At 35.9% G+C, this 13,843-nt stretch overlaps 1 pseudogene; it reads left to right on the top strand.

The window, feature by feature from the left end:
- Positions 1-250: 250 nt before the first annotated feature.
- Positions 251-673, top strand: LOC149190039 (L-aspartate oxidase 2-a, chloroplastic pseudogene; annotated as a pseudogene).
- The last annotated feature ends 13,170 nt before the right edge of the window (positions 674-13,843 follow it).

Raw genomic sequence — 13,843 nt, 5'->3', positions numbered from 1 at the left:
GGTAACTTTACTTGCATCTGGTGGGGCTGGACATATTTATCCTACTACCACAAATCCTCGTGTTGCAACTGGTGATGGTATTGCGATGGCACATAGAGCATCTGCAGTTATTTCAAATATGGAGTTTGTACAATTTCATCCAACTGCATTAGCTGATGAAGGTCTACCAATTAAACCTCATACATGAGAAAATGAATTTTTAATAAGTGAAGCTGTTTGTGGGGTTGGTGGTATTCTTTACAATCAAGCTATGGAAAGGTTCAGGCCACAGTATGATTCCAGAGGAGAACTTGCACCTAGAGATGTGGTGGCACGCAGTATTGATGATCAATTAAAGAAACGGAATGAGAGATATGTTCTATTGGATATAAGTCACAGAGCCAAGGAGGAAACATTGTATCATTTCCCAAATATTGCTGCTGAGTGTTCGAAGTATGGCCTTGACATAACAGAAAGTCCTATACCTGTAGTGCCAGCTACACATTATATGTGTGGTGGGGTTCAAGCTAAACTTCATGGAGAGACACCTATAATGGGTCTATATGTAGCTGGTGAAGTTGCCTGTACAGGACTTCATGGTGCCAATAGGCTTGCAAGCAACTCATTACTTGAAAGCACTGGTGTTTGCACAGAAAGCGTTGAACACATCAGTATTGTTGTAAGCAGTGCATAAAGGAGAAGGCCTTGAATGACACAAAAGGTGAAAAAATCGAAAACCAAGCGGTGAAAAAGGCACAGGGAAGGAAAAAAGTCAGAAACCGAAAAGCCAAAATCTAAATCAGAGGCATCCACCAGGGCAGAGAAACAAGATTCGATTTCCTATTCTTCACTTCAGTTATGATCTGCAGCTACAATTGTCACCTTTTTATTGGCCATCAAAAGAGTTTCAAGTGAAATAATGAAACGTTGTTCAGTCTATAGAACAGATGGACGGTTCATTTCATATCCCTAGGATTTTAGTTGTAACAGCTCCCCATTTGGATCGATTTGTTTTCCCATAGTGGAGCTTATTTATTGCATAGAAAATCATTTGTAAAGGGTTCTGAGTTGTGACAAACAGTGGGAGAGCTGTGAAGGAAAACTTCACTGTACAGTTTTTTGACAGGGATTTAATGAAAAGATACAGCTCTGACTCCTGAGATTCTTGTGGTGTGAATTTAGCATTTGTTTTTTCCTTTGTTTCATATGTAGCTTGTTATGTTTCCATTTCATTTCATAATCATTTCTAAATGAATACTTTTAAGTGAGAAAGGTAGAATCCAGTTTGCTGCTCTGCCTTGGGAAGGTATTCATGTTTTGTGTTTTCTTCTGTTTGATTAGGATTCACCTATTTCCCTTGTCAACCTCTCAACGTTCTTTTCATTCCATATAATGTCAAAAATCGAATGCTAAATTTATTGCCTGTCTTGCCTCCTGAGATAATCTGTGTCTAGGATTTAATTTCCCTGCTCATGCTATTCTCGATCCCACGCTGCCCAGAAAACCCAGTCATTTATCAAATTACCCCTTTCCTATCCATTTACTAGCCTAAAATCAGTTCCCATTTTTAGTCATCTCGCACCCGATTGCTCATTTTATCGAGATTGACTGGAGAGAGCCCTCTCGTGTCCTCGTAGGGCTAGCTACGAGGCTGAGCTTGGTTTGATGTTGCCTCGAATTTTTCCTTTTTCAGCCTGAGGCAGATTTGAGCGCTAACAGGGGGTTTGGGAGCCTAGGTAGTTGTATCACCTAGGACTTAGGGTTTTGGGACAAAGGGTTAGAGGTTATATGGGATAAAAGGTTTAGGGAAATGGAAGAAAGGTGTAGGGGAGTGTATAAAAGGGATTGAGAGTGCAAGTTAGTTTTTGGGGGAGATCTAGGGTTTAGATATAGAATTAAACCTTTCAAAAACTTTGGGAATGACTTGAGGAGGAAGAAAAACACATTCCTTAGCTGCTACTTACTTGTTTGGAAGGTGAACGCACTTTGGAGGAGCTGAGGAGGTGACTGTAGCTTTCTTTGACAAACGTGTAGTGCCAATCCAAATTGCGCAATGCCTCAGGCAAGCGCGCAACGCCTTAAGGGAACTCACAACACGAGAAGATAACGTGTAGCGCTAGAAGATAACATGCAACGCCAAAAGAAAATGCATAGCGCCTGGTATGTTCTGCTGATTTTTGCACTGAACTATGAGAAGGGTTTCTTGGGATTTTCTCAATTAGTGGTAAGATGAAAATGAGGCTGAGTTTGAATCCAAGAAGTCCTTTATAGCTAAGTAAATTTGGTCTTTTAAATTTAAAACCCACTTTCTAATGTTTCATTTCGCCTTTTTGACCTCTTTGCTAATTTCCTTTCTGACTTTTTCATTTGCAGGTGGATGATGCTGAAGTTTTGGCAATCTTTACTTTTGACTTTTTCTTGGATGATATTGACAATAGGGTTTGAGTAAACAACTAGGAATAGTGACTTATTACATATGATAAACATAAAATTACATAAATAAATAAAATTATTACATCTCTCTTTTTGAAATAAAATTACAATCTGAAACAAAGCTTATACTTTTGGAATGAAAATTAGAGCTCTGTCAACCATAGTTACATGTTTTCAAATCCTTTTTGAATGAAAAAGGGATATTATTTATTTCACTCTCATGCTTTTGCTGGCCTTATGCAGTGAAATGGTGTTTTATTGGACCTTGAAAAAATGAAACCTAGAGACCTAATGAAAACCTTGATTGAGCAGATTTCATGTAGACTTGACTAACATAAGACATGATGAAATGAGATTTTAAAATGAATGTATGCTCAATAAGGCACAGGAAGGTGGGCCAAAAAATATTGATTTTTTGAGGGAGAGTGGGATTTTGACTTGGGCTACCAGTGAATAAATTTTTTGCATGAGGACCTAGGTGGAATGATAAAAATTTCAACATGGGACACTAATATGATATAAAACAGGAGTTTTGATTACTGATGGCAGTATGAAAATACTGATTCTAACAGCTGGCAGAAGATATTTTAAAAATAATTCTAGGCGAAGGTCTTCTATTATGTTGACTTTGTAGAGGTTACGATGCTTTTGCCACTCATGGATATGGCCTAAAATATGAGTGGATTTGGTTTTCCAAAAGTGGGTCGGCATTTCTAACCCAGTCTCATTTCACACTAGTAGTTGGAAAAAAGTGAGGAACAAACGAGCTAGGGATTCAAACGTGTGATGGGAACCAACTTCCTCACTTACATACCATTTTGCAGCAGGGCTTGTGTGGGTGTGTTGAAATATCCTTAGATGAACTGAGTCCTCAATAATGTTTTTGGATGAACACCAAAAATGATAGGTCATTGCATTAGCAGGACCTTCTCCTTTCTTGCCTTAAAATTTTGGGATATCTAAAGGTAGCTTGATTGGCATAGGGGGCTAAGTTTGATTATGGGTGATTCGGTCATTGGTGAGATTAGTTAAATTTGGTAGATTCAAAGAAGCAATAAATGGGTTTCTTTTATGTTATTGGCCATAGTGATATGACTTGGGGATGTAGCTTGAAAGAAGTTCCCTTGGGAAGTAGTAGGGCTACCTAGGGGAGTAGAATGTGGACTCCCTACGGGGATAGTAAAATGGGTTCCTTGATGGGGAGGTGTCCCCAAAATGGTTTCTCCTATAAAGGATGACCCAATTATAGTGGCTAGATGGTATCTTCTATGCCTTGATGGCAAGAAACCAGGTAAACCTATTGGTAAAGGGGGGAGATTTAGGATGTGACGAGAGCGACGATTAACCCTTGAGTTCCCTATGGTGCCCTTTGTGTGTGAAAGTTACTTTATATGGTGAGAGAGGAAATTTTATCAAATAAAATGAAGCACATACATAAAAAAGAGTGAAAATAAAAGGTTAATTATCCTTTTAAATTTATGCTATGTGATCAATCAAACAAGAAAAAGGTTTTTTTTGTTTGTGTATGACAAAAAAACATAAAATACCTGTGTCCTTTCCACTCAAAAGTAATTGGTCCTTGCAAGGATTCTTATAGAGGGGTATTGGGGCCACATCTTGAAAGTACTAGTGATGCTTCCAGTAGCCAAGAATCAACCAAGGTAATCAGAGGCTTTAGTGCTTCCCACACCTCCACCTATAAGGAAATATGCCCTAAAAGTTTGGCCACTAAGATACCTTCGTCCCCTATGGGCATTTGATTCTTGAGCTTCTTGGTATCCATTCAACAATGTGGAGCATTATACAAGTTGGGTAGCCTCGTATAGGACCGCACACATTGAGAACTAAGCCTCACCCCCTCTGAATCGGGTTTCTGGCATGCCCAAGTATTCTTTTCCATGGGATGATGAATATTTTTAAGCACCCTATAAGACAACTTTTTATGTTTCATAATGTAAACAACCATGGCGGCTTATGGGATGCCTATCATCGCAGTCCTAACCTAAACTATAAATTCTTTTAGGACCCCTGTGGGGAATTTAGTGTGTTCAAGTGTTATAGTTGTTTTTAAAGAGGCTTATTCACTTATAGTGTCGAAATTTAAGCTTCAAAGAAACTGAATATCAAGATTCTAAAAGGTGTATACCCTTCATACAAAGTTTAGATGAGTTTAATGTGTGGAGTAGAAATGTGTGTAAGTGAACTTGTGAGCATACAAGAGTGTGAGGCAATGATCCTTTACAACTCCCCTAATTATGCTATGTTATGATTGTTCCTTGCAAGAAAATAAATCATGTTTGGATAATTGGCCACTTACTTCTTTCATAATTACACTATGTGAGCATATAAGGAGATAGAAAAATGAGTGCTTTGAGAAAAATTTCATATGCAAACCTAGGATTGACGCAAGGACACAAGGGAAGCAGGGGCTACACCATTTCTTACTAACACCTGTTCCTAGTCCTGATAAAATTTTAAACTTTGAAAATATTTGGTTAGTCAAAAGGATGTGTGGATAATGAGCCAATTACTCTTCTCCTAATTAATTTATATGTGATGATTGAATTGAAAAAAACAAGATAGAAAGGATGTGTGGATTAGGGTGCTTACTTTCCCCTGGTTAAGCTACGTGAGCTATAATTTTTCTAAGTAAAAATAATAAATTACCTTACTAATAATGGTTAGAAAAGTAGCCTATCTAAACTATGAAAAAACACAGGAGTGCAGACTGTTCATTAGGTGCTGCCAAAACACTCAAGAAAGAAAAATTAATAATTTTTTGGTTGTTTTGTAAACAACACGGGTTTTTCCTACAGACATAGGAGTGCGACTCGCACGTCTGGCTGTGGGAATAGCCACGTGACCAGCTCAAAAAGTTGAATTTAGGTTTTTTCCAAGCTGGGAACAGGTTTGAGTGGGACCTGCAAAATTACCGAGAGGTAATGGATGATAAGAACAATGAAAATGCAGAGAGAGAGGTCCTGCAACACAACCAATTAAATCAAAGAAAGGCACAAAATATGGTCACCATTTTGTATTTGGTGTTTTTTTTAGCAAGGGTCCCAAAACACCTATCCTTCTAGTTTGGTTGTCACCTACAAATAGCATACAAATAGTTGGAAAATGTTAGTTCTTTTGTAAGAACCAACAAAGTATGAGTGAGGTAAGAACAATACATGAACAAGATTAAACAAAACTAAAACAAAGAACATAAAACAATGCTTAAACACATCAACAAAAGACTTAGGAACATAAAGCTCTTTATTGATTACTCGTAGAAGAGCTACAAATGAGATATCAAAACACTTGAAGAGAAAATTCTTGAGAAATGGTGCTCAAGAGCTCTTAGCAAGGGACTTCTTTCTTCAATCTCCTATGTAAGCTCACTCTTTCTCAAAGAAGCTAAGATAACTCTCAATGATGATGGAACTCTCTCAACAATGCAATGTAGGATTTCCCTCGGGCAATTTTTCCAGCATAACAATTCTTGAACTTTTTCTTATCAACAATGGAATGCAAGATTTCTTAGGAGAAATTTTGTTAGCATAACATTGCCTTGTTCTTGGTCTTCCAGTGGCTTGTTTATATATAATTTTAACTCCTCTTACCTTCCCTTGGCACATTAATGAGAAAATGACTTGATAGGAGGTGTTATGAATAAATATATAGGAAACAATGTAAATGATAATAATTAATAATGATTAGTTAAATAGTAATTAGGTTTATGATTCATGTCTAAATGAGACATGACTCTCCATGAAGAGGCACCTGCATAGTATATAAGTAGGCCTCTCGTTCTCATTGTATCATCTTATTCACACATTTAATATATAATATTTGTATCCTCATGGATATATTTATATTCCAAGTCTTCTGGAGTAAATAATTTGAAGAAGGAACTTTGTTCATTTCATTTGGTATCAAAGCTTCGTCTGATTCGGTGTTTGGCCATCAACCTGTCATCGTGATTCTAGTTTCATTATTGGAGTTTCTCCATTCCTCTAGTTTGTCATTCAAGCATTTAAGAAGCTCTTGGGGTTTCTCCAGGGTTAACGTAAAATCCATTGACCTTTAAAATATATATGTATATATATGTATATATATATATATGTATATATATGTATCTATGTATGTATATATATATGTATATATACATAGATACATATATATACATATATATACATACATATAGATACATATAGATATATATGTATATATATATATATATATATATATATATATATATATATATATATAGATATATATATATATATATATATATATATATATATATATATATATATATATATATATATATATATATATATATATGAACAAAGTATATATTTATAAAAAAATAAAAATAAAAATAAAAAATTTAATTAAAAAAATAATAATAATATTGAATTCATAAAAAAAAAACTACTATTAAAACAAAAAAGTTATAAAAAACAAAATTTTATAAAAAAAATTAAAAATTGTTGAAAAATAAATCAAAAAATATATATATCTGACTGATAGAACATTGTCGGACGCACATCAAAGTTTATAGATACAAGTCCTCGTCTGCTCTCATTTCCCTCCACCACCATACAATCTCTCTCTCTCTATATATATATATATATATATATATATATATATATATATATATATATATATATATATATAACCCTCGAGACACCTTCCATCCCTGGAGTTGACGTTCACCCTCGGGCCAACAGCAACCCATTCCATGTTACTACGCACAGGGTTTCACTCCACACTGCTTTTTGAACCATCCTCATCTACGTCCAACCAAAATCGTGTCCAATCCATAGCATATTCCCTCCCCTTGCCACGGTCCACCATTTGTTCAACCTCTGGTAGTTCATTCTCCTGCAGGTTTTTGTTGACTGTCTTTACTCACATGTTGACCCCTGTTCAACTGCTGCCGACAACACTTGTGAATCGGCTCAGCCGTCGTCAGTTTCATTAGCTGAAAAAAAAAAGAAAAAAGAAACCTCCAATGCCATCCCACACTACGCCACTCCTAACACTCGACCACCACATCTTCTGCCACATGTTGCAAATTTCACCCAAGGTTGCAATGAACCGACCCTACCAACGACCTGACTAGCTTGAAGACACCACCAACAGGTAACCATAGTAACCATTGACTTCGTTCCCCGACATCTCTATTCGTCGTTGCCCTGTCCATTGTCGGTCGATCAGGCTTAATCACTGATTGGTCAAACACTGTGACCAACCATCATATCTATTGATCTCACACTCCCGTTGAAGAAAATAAAAAATAAAAAATTCGTGATTGACATTCCTTTTAGAAAAAGGTTGATAATTATTTAAAAAAAAAACTATTATATATATATATATATATATATATATATAATTTTATCATTTAAAAAAAAGGTAAAATAAAAATAAAGGGTATTTTAAATAAATAACGGTTTTTTTAAGATCCATACAAAGTTAAAAGAAGTGAAGAAAAAGGAAAAAAATATGGGTTTCTTTTCAATATATCCTTTTTGTTCAGAAGGATACCCTAATTGTCAAGAATCATTCAGAAATCAAAACATTGTTTACACAAAATGTTACAAAACTTTTACCTTAGTCGAACTTCTAAGTGATACAAAAAAAATCATTAGCAAGAAATATGAAAAAATTAACGGCAACAATTAGGCAACAACATGCAGATTTTAATAAGGAAATGAAGAAAACATAATCCAGAATGCAAGTTGAATTCCCATCATCACTCCTACCAAACGATGTAATCTAGTGTACCAAGAAATTGCAGCTAGAAGATCAAGAGAAAGGAAAAATATCCAAAATTTGGCAAAGAAAGAAAGAATTAAAACACGAACATAAAAATCTTGTGGATATGCATTACAAGTAATGGAAAAGGATGAAGAAATCTCTCGCCTCAAGGACCACATAGAAAAATTACTTGCACAAGTAAAGAAGACTAAGGTCACAAATAAAGAACTCAAGAAGCACTTATCAGAACAAGAAGAGGAAACCTTGCATTTAAAGAACCTTAAGAAAAATTTATTAGAACAAATTAGAGATCTAAAAGATGAAAAACTCAAAATTCAAAACATTGAAAATAAGGTTGATGAATCAAAAACCAAAGAACTTTTACATCTGAGAAACCATAATCAAAGTCTACTCACTCAAATTAAGAAACTTAAGGATGATAAGAAAGCATTAAAAGACAAGTTAGGAAAATTTACTCAAGAAGAAGTATCAAAATATCCAATCGTAACAGTCCAAGTTGAAGATAAGGGAACGAATACTGATCCAGTGAATATCATAACTGAAGAAGAATGTAAACTAGTTGAAGAAAATACACACTTAGATGTTGTAGATCAAATGATAAACACCCCAAGTGAAGGTTTTGTTCCCAACTCAACAACGTCGTCACCTGAAGTAAATAAAAAAATTTCCACACACTTAATAAGGGAAATTCAAACCAAAAAAGTCCCCTATCGACATCTGAATCATGAGAGTAGACAACCCAACCATGCTACGTATCAGGACCATTCAAAAAAGAAAGCACAAAATGATGTTCCAAAGAATAGTGATGTAACCTCAATCCAGTCCTATGATGACAAGTCATTACAAAATTCGTGTGATCAGAATATTCCACAAAAGATTAATCTAGGGTGGTATGATACCTTCTTAGTGCGACAATTTTTTTTGTCACTTAGAAGATCATATCAACTTGTATCGACGAAGATGATTGTTCTGAAATGAGAAGACATTCGAAACCAAAAAAGAGATCAAGCCTTTTTCGTCGACAAGCTTTGAGGACAAAGCTTTTTGAGGGGGAAGGCAATGTTATGAATAAATATATAGGAAATAATGTAAATGATAATAATTAATAATCATTAGTTAACTAGTAATTAGGTTGAAGAGTCATGTCTAAATGAGACATGACTCTCCAAGAAGAGGCAATTGCATAGTATATAAAAAGACCTCTTGTTCTCATTGTATCATCTTATTCACACATTTAATATATAATATTTGTACCCTCTTGGATATCTTTATATTCCAAGACTTTTGGAGTAAATAATCTGAAGAAGGAACTTTGTTTTCTTAAGGAGGACAACATGATCACATTGGGGGTTGAATATCTCCAAGTTGACTCACAATGTGATTTACTTAGGTGGTACATGTCAGGGAATCCCAACTTAAATTGTGTGAAGTGGTCGCAGACTATTGACTCAGACTTTGGTTGACCCACGTGACTATTGAAGAAAAAGTCACGGGGTTGTTAATTTCTTCCTTTGGAGAGCCCCCATGGATTTATTTTTTAGCTTGAACCTTGGAAATTTTTTTATTTTTTGGGTTTTTTGATGTCTTCAGTTGGAAGAGCTTCACTTGTACATGTTGTTGTCTGACTCAGGGTGTCATCTGACTTCTACAAATGTGCGTATGATTTTTCCATATTAATGATAACTCTAAGGTTTTCCTTAGCTGCAATGAATAAGATAAGAGAGTATGCACATACCTTTGAAATCAACAAGTAAGATGACACTATGAAACACCAATTTCAATGTGTAAAACCAAACTTTCACAAGAGGGGAGTAAAGAGTTAGTCTCTAGAAGGAAAGTAATAGTACTATCCTAAGAGAGGCACACAAGAGAAATGAAAGGTTCGTTTGATATATAGTTAAGTATTTCACATACACACACCAATAATTCAAGCAAATACAACACACATTCAACATGATAAGCAACAAAGCCAATGAAGTAGTTCAATTTCTTTAGTACATATGAACATAACATATACCGCAAACATCCAAAGAATAGCCTTATAATATTCATGATACATACATGAAAATGTGTTGGCATAACGAGCTTTTGATTATTAAGTGAGAGATCCAAGTACATAATTACAATGGTGGGAAACTAGCTCCAATAGTGGAACAATAAGTCACTTCTTGCTTCTCCAAAGAATGATCTTCTCTCCTATGCCAAGCTAGAGAAGCCAAGGCTAGCTCTCCAAAGCTTAAGCCTCCAATAGTCATTTTCTTGAGTTATGAGGGTGTATTTATAACAATAGGAATTACCTTTCATATCCTCATGAATTTTGAGCTTCCCTCATGAGTATTGGACTTCCAAGTGACTTTTTAACTTCTACAAGCCTCTTGGACTTTTCATAGTGAATCTTTACTCCACATGTGACTTTTCGTATTCCACATGTAACTCTTGGACTTACACACATTTACATTTTTTCATTTTTGAAAATACATAATTACACTCCAAATCATTTGGCAAGACCCATTGACACATATGACATTGTGATGACATTTGTACAAGCCATAACTTGGCAATGTTGACATGGAACTTCATGATATTGTTGTATTTCCAAGCTGATCTTCTTTGTACTTTGACTTTGACTTCTTCATGATATATCTTTTCTTGTTCTTCTTTTCCACCCTTCAAAAGTGTCTGGGTGAATGTTGAAACCTTCCAGGTCATCTTCTTTGTCTTGATTCAAGGTTCCTTTTTTGTTCTTCATAATGGTTCTTCTTTTGCTCCTTCTTCACAAGTACTCTCCTATAGCCTCTCCTAGAGGGCCTCTCATTGATGACATCTCTTAAGAATTACCCTATCATGTTTTGATGATGATACTTGTAGATGGAGACCACACATGATAAGCCAACATTAGTTCAAAAACTACCTATTCTACCTCTTCTTACTCAACTTGCAAGGTTTTTAAGAGGAGGAGGCTGGGAATTACGTAGTTGAGGGTTGTAAGAACTCAAGGATGTAAGAACTCAGGGATGCCTCACTATTTAATGGAGCTTCATAATGCGTAGTACAAGAGGGATTGATAGGTCTCCTTGTGCAGTGAGGGAGTCCAAGAGGCAAGGTACATAGCTTGTTCACTGATGAGATACAGTGAGGAGTGCCCAAGGGGAAGGAGATAGGGATTTCATATTTTGGAATCATAGGGATTGAGGGAAGGTCTCATTATCCACTGAAACTACCCAATGCACAATAGGGAACAAGCTAGGATAAAGGATTTCATAGTGAGGGATCTTAGTCAGGAGTAGGAGCATGACTAGTCACTGTAACTGCACTATGCACAATTATTGAGAGACAGGTTCAGTGAGTTATGTAGTTGAGGACTTCAGTGATAAAAAGATGATCCTTTTCTCACTAGAACTACACAATTCATAGTAGGAGGCTCAACTTATGAAGAGAATTTCACAATTGAGCGACTCAAAGAGACAACGAAGCAATGTTTCTCACTAGAACTGCACAATGTGCAGTGATTGAGGGGGAGGCTTAGGCAACTGCGTATTTAGGAATTTAGTGACACAAAGAGGCATGACTTCCCATTACAACTGTGCAATTTGAAATCTAGGGCAAGAGAGAATAAGAATTGCATAGTTGAGAAGGTTAATAGATGAATTTATGACTTAGATTTCAAGGTTTCTTAGTGTGTTGATGGAGGGAGATTGTTCTCTAGGAATACGCAGTGCGTAGTTTTAAGAGACTGGGGATGCTTCACTATGTTCTGGGAATGTGAAATGCAAAATTCTAGGAGGGACAAAGATCAGAAGAAGGTTGAGCAAGTTGCAAGGATAGTGAAGGCTCCAAAATGGCTACGTATGGGATTAGTGAGGTAAGAGAGCACCAAACATGCAATCAAATCCTGAAATGGTGATCTCACACATAGATAACATCAAAACATGCCACAAATTCAAAATCAACATGCATACCTTGAAACAACAGAAAAGTGACACTTATTTCTAAGTGTGATAATTGAAACGTCATTTTGTGACACTTATAATACAAGTAACAATGGGAGCGTCCATTGCAACCAAACAATGTTCTAAGCTATGGGAAAGTCTATAGCACATATTCTTATCACATACAAGATTGTCTACTTAGAAGAATGCACTAGGGTGGCCTCTAATGGTACACTAAAATGTAACACATGGAAGAGTGAAAAAAATCAAAAGTGGCAACTGCGACAATAATCAAACATGAAAATGACACTTGCAAAATCTAAAGAAAGTGAAAGAGACACATTAGTATATGATGAGACTGAAAAAATGCCACTTGTGAAAGTGAAAGCAAGAAAAAAATGATAGTCACAAAAGTGAAAATGACACAAATGAAAACCAAAGTGCATAAAAGCAACATTTGAGAAAGCTCACTGTAGAATTGATATAATTTTTATTAATGGTTAGAGAACTTCCAACTTAGTGTTGTGTACTAACTGTCAACAAGGGATGCACAGTATTTATCTCTAGGAACTGCATAATCATTGTCCTTAGGTACTGTAAAATAACTGTCTCTTGCAACTGTGTTGTCATCATCCAAAGAATTGCGCAGTCGTTGTCCTCAACAATTGTGCAGTCACTGTCAGCAATGATTGTGAAGTGCTTGACTTTCTAATGTACATCTTGACATCTAGGCTTTCTTGAAAGAAGACTGCTTACAAATTCCTCAAAGGTTGATCATGTGTAAGTAGGTGACTTTGACAATAATAACCTTAGGAAACATCAACCAACCATGAAGCGACTATGAACAATCAAGGAACAATAGATCATAGGATCACAAGTAGACTCCAAAATTAAAGTGCGGGGAAAATTTTGGAGGGTGTTTTTTGCAGTGACAACTGGGTGCTGCACTGAATTGGCAAAGTTTTACCAAAATAAAAATGTCATTTTGATGCATCAAAATTCTCCCATAAGGTTTTATACTTTGATTTGAAAAACTAGGTCTCGTTAGTAAAAAATGGTCCTGTACACTGATTCCTCCACTTTTTCCACTCCAAAAGCATTGATATGGATGAAAAATAATATAATGATCCAACCCAGATGAAACCTCTCTATTTTTGGAGGCTTTTGGTCCCCAAAAGCTTCTACTGAATGAGATGAGGAAAATTTTCCTCCCACCTTCTCTCGGTTGTACCATTGAACTTTTCCTAGAAGTTGTCCTTTCAACCTAATTGTTACACTAAAATTTGTCACCATGACTATTTGCAGTCAGTATGGCTCCATCAATAGTCATATTGTCCTCCTTGGCAAGTCTTATACCTCTGCTCCTCATGTCAAACTCCAAGAAAGAGAGAAAGTCCTTAAAATTCAATATAACTCTGGTTACGTAGTTTCTCTTAGCCTTACCTGCGTGTACGCACCTCAAGTTCATAAAACCTGCGTACTTGTACGCTCTGTCTGTAAAGGGGTGGGTGCGTACTCCTGTAAAGGTCAAAAGGTGCAAGTTTCACTTTAAAAAAGTTACTTGTGGTCGATTCTAGAGCATTATAGAAGATGGTTTGACGTGGATTGAGCGCCTCCAGATTGTTCATGCATCCCAATGAAAGAGGAGCTTATCCCATGAAGAGCGGAGCTATCCCATTGAAAGAGGGGCTTATCCCATTCATGGTGGACTTGATTAAATTCCTCCAAAG

This window comes from Pinus tabuliformis, chromosome 3_1 (genome assembly GCF_031772625.1).
Source record: "Pinus tabuliformis cultivar Carrire ecotype Pingquan chromosome 3_1, CPIR1, whole genome shotgun sequence".
Taxonomy (NCBI): domain Eukaryota; kingdom Viridiplantae; phylum Streptophyta; class Pinopsida; order Pinales; family Pinaceae; genus Pinus; species Pinus tabuliformis.
This window is presented reverse-complemented; position numbering and strand designations above follow the sequence as displayed.